This window comes from Vitis riparia, chromosome 4 (assembly GCF_004353265.1).
Source record: "Vitis riparia cultivar Riparia Gloire de Montpellier isolate 1030 chromosome 4, EGFV_Vit.rip_1.0, whole genome shotgun sequence".
NCBI lineage: Eukaryota > Viridiplantae > Streptophyta > Magnoliopsida > Vitales > Vitaceae > Vitis > Vitis riparia.
Genome location: NC_048434.1, coordinates 20891642 through 20895884, shown reverse-complemented (window position 1 = coordinate 20895884; position 4243 = coordinate 20891642). Strand labels below are relative to the sequence as shown.

At 40.4% G+C, this 4243-nt stretch overlaps 1 pseudogene; it reads right to left on the bottom strand.

Moving 5' to 3' along the window:
* Nucleotides 1-1955: 1955 nt before the first annotated feature.
* On the bottom strand, nucleotides 1956-3087 carry LOC117913314 (annotated as a pseudogene).
* Nucleotides 3088-4243: the final 1156 nt, after the last annotated feature.

The following is a 4243-nucleotide window of genomic DNA, read 5'->3' as shown; positions in this document are numbered from 1 at the left end:
AACCAGGAAAAATTGTAGGACCACCGGAAAGATGGATGACCACCAAAGATGCGGCGAGACAGAATGAAAGTGTCATTGTGAAGGTAAACGATAAAGCGATAGGAAAGCAATAACTGGATGCAGAATGCAGAGGGGATAGTGGCGAGAGAAAAGAAAACCTTGGAGATAAGAAACGTCCAAATGAATCCCAAAAGGTCTGGGGTCCCCTATTTATAGGAGACCAAACCCTAAGGATCCTAAAAGGCAGTCATCAGGCAACGCACCCCAAAACGACACGCCACTTGACAAAACACCTTGACGAGAGTATCCCTCATGTAGGCAATTGACACGTGTCTCGCCCACACTAGGGAGGCTCCAAAGGACAATCTCAACCCATCCACCTCTGCCCGAACATAACTGCACGTGCTAACAGGAGGGGGGGGGGGGGGGGGGGGAGGGGGGTGCATTGTGGGGGCCTTATCCCATGTGTCCACCCACGAGTACATCCACGCGTCTGTCCACATGGCATTATCCTCACTGAGCCACATGACAGTTCTTCATCACTACTCAAACAATCTTCAATGCACCCAGGGGAACATTCTATCCGGACCATTTGCGCCACTGAGCAGCCCGCATACCCCTAATAACCTTAAATCTTCTTTGATATGTGAGGCCCTGGTTAACTGACACCAGCTTGATTGATAAGACCTTTCCCATCCTCACGTCTACTTCAGTAGATAGACACGTCAAGTCTCATGTCACCAGCAAGATTGAAAGGATGACAAGCTATGTCATGACGCGCCGTCTGACACAACTCTCAACCGTCCTGCAAATATGATGATTGCCCTGTCACTACTGCGCAATCATCACTACAATGACCAGCTCAACACTATTGAGCCCCTCTCTACATTTGAATACTATAAAAACCCTACTGTAATAGAAGCACATGGGGGACACTGTGAGTTCTATGATCTCTCTCTCTCTCTCTCTCTCTCTCTCTCTACGGGTTTCCATTCTTCCTAGCGTCTGACTTGGGCTTCAGAGGGTGTGCTCGAACAACCCGTCCGAACATCTTTGCGCAGGGAAGCAAGAAGTCTAGATTCCAACATCTGAATGAGAGCTTTCATTGCCACCTTAGAGAGAGGAATCCATCCTCGGTTGACTAGGTATCAATAGTGTGATCTATGTATGGCAATAAGTGCAGACCTACCACAATGCTTGAAAATGCATTCAATTGAATGATTTGAAAATTTCACGATTCAAGACAATATTTTTAGAAGAAGACAAAGCGAGTTGTTGTTGACATAAAGCAATGTTGAAGTTTGATCAAGTTATTGGAGCTTTGTTTTTTTTGGGAAAAAAATATAACAAAAATGCTAAAGAGATTGTTTTTTTTTTTTTTTTTTTGAGTCTTCACATTTTCTAGGCAACTAAATTGGGAATGGTTCTCGGTAGTCTTCTCATGAATGTGTCCATATAGAAGACAATGTCGGGAGCCCATGATTAGGGTTAGGAAGGCTATGATAGCTTTAGAACAACATACTACCATGTACCTTACTAAGTCAAGTGGCCAATTCTTTTTAACTTTGTTTCGATTATTACTTTACTTTTTCATATTTTCAAGTTTCAATGAGAAATTCAATGAAAAAAATAGAGAGATGGTAAAAGAAGAAATAATTAATAACTTTCCTTGCATAGTTTTGGCAAATAATAAAATAAAAAATCAAGTTCAATTTATTACCTTTCAAGTTCCTAGCCACCTTTTGGGCAAATGGAAGCCTTACCTAGCCAGCCCCCTTGCCCACCTTATCTTCTGGGCTAACATTTTGACATCTGTTCTTTCCCCCTATCGAAACAAGCAGTAGGATATATAGGTCCAATAATCCATGGATCTTGTACAGAGAGATGCAAATAATTAAACAAGTGTCTGAGAGGCAAATGCAATATGACAATATTGAGATAATTTGAGAGTGGAATCAAGTCTTTCTGGTCATGGAAACAGGAACAGCAACATGCTCCACTTCCCTTGTATCTGCTACAATGATCTCCATGGGCCTTTTAAACAAAGGGTTCATGACTTCTGCCCCGAAATGACTTGCCAACATTGGTTCATGCACTGCTCTCATCGCCTTTGCTAGCTTCTGGGCACTTGTTGGCCTGTCATAAATTTGTCCACCATTGGGGCTATCCCATGGTAAGGCCATGATCTCAAGGCCGTTGATGCCAAAGGATCATTCCTTCTCGATTTCAGTCACTATGTCCTGTGAAAGGTTCATAGTATGGTACATTGTAGGAATCTAATTTCTCCTCTGCAATAAATCGGAAACACGATTCATTATGCCTATGTTTCAGCTTGAGATGAGGAAGAAAGAAGTGTAGAACACATACCTCTGAAACCAATTCCTGCAATGCCTGTGCCAATTGATCCCGCAACAGATAACTCTCGGCCGGGACTGGGTCTGGGGTTCTCCTGGCCTTGAATGTCAAAACCATGCGTCCTCCAGGGATTATTTCTTCTGCTTTCAACCTGAGAGACATAGAGAAATCCCTCTGGAACTGAGCCACGTAAGCATCTATGAGAGGTGGTGAGCTTGATTTTGAAAGATAAATCTTCCCCTTGTTTGAAATTTGCTTGTTAAGAAGCTCCGGAGGAACCTGTGAAAGTATCAGCATCTAAGGCACAATGTTCTTTGTAGATGAATTTGGATAATAAGCCAACCTGGGAAAGCCAATGGAGACTGCAAGCAGAGTGCACAAATTGTAGTGTTCTGGGTGGAACAAGCTTGTGGTAGAAAGAAGCCAGAACTGCAGCAACATGACATGGCCCAAACTCCTCTCCATTTTCCCCCCTCATCTTTTCACGGAATGCTGGCAATGACTTGAACACAGAATTGAAGTCATTCCCTGGAAGATCATTCGAGAAAACCCAAAATCTTGGTGGTGACCAGCCTAGTTGACCGCACCTCTTGTAGATGATGGTCATGATTTCGGAGACGGCGCAAAAGGTATTGGGCCTGATGAACACCCGAGGTCTGCTAAGGCGACACTCTCAGGTAAGGTGGTGCAACATAAATCTAGCACTGCTTGCTCCAGCAGGGACACTGACATGGATGATAATGCAGTCTATACAACATAAATAAACCAATTAATTTGAAGTTACTATCACCAACATCATGGCCGCCGCCACCATCGACCAGCATCATCCAACCAAACAACAAAATCCAAAATTCTGGAGATTACAAATTCTTGGTTTTCCAATCCCCTCATTTTCAAATCCTTTAGAAAATTTCAGTTTTCCTAAAGGGTGTTCAGTAAATCAATTAATAACTAAATATAATTTCAGTTTTCCTAAGTTCAGGAAAATTTCAGTTTTCCTCCTTTCATGCAGATGACTTGCTGCATTCCCATGCTCTCCTTCTTCATCTCTGATCTCTCCTCTCGAACCTCTCACAAGTCACAACACATCCACCATTGACCATGGCTTCATAAATAAGCTCAGATGATTGCCAATTTGGATTATAATAATGGAGAGAGGAGCCTTGTCTAAAGGCAAATACTATTTTATTAGTCTTTTGTTTTCCTTTCTTTTGTTTACATCACCTAGTAAGTTAGCAACTTGGATTTTTCCCCCCGCTGCATGCAGCCAAATTTGAAACCCAGCCTACAAGTTGGGAGAATAATGATATCGTCTAATTTAGAAATTTGATTGAATTTTTTAACATTTCCAACTGTTACCTTTCTTTTTCTTGTGTGAAATTGGTTTCAGTACCTATCCATACTCCAACAAGTCCAAGGGAATATTCCCCATGTTTGCACAGTCAATTTTGAAAATTAAACCAAGCTGCTTCCATCATATTTTGTTTTCCGGTCCAACTCTACTGCACACCTAAGCTACGTTCGTTTTATCCCTCAAACAGCTAATTAAGACTCAGTTTTAGGGATTGCTTTTAACCTTGAAAAAAAAAAATTAAATATTTGATATAATTTACTAATTTAGAAAAATGTTTTTAATAATGTGAAAAATTACATATAATTTTAAAAAATCATTTATAGTGTTTCATGGATAAACATAGAGTTCGTTTAACGATGATTTTAGAAAGTTTTTTTTTTACTATAAGGTGTTTTCTTTTAAATAAAATTATTTTATAGTTAACAAAGTTTAGGAAATACTTTTTATCATTTGAAAAAATCACTTGTAGAGTTAAAAAATCATTTAAAATATTTTTTTGGAGAAATACAAAGTGCGTTTGACAGTGTTTATACT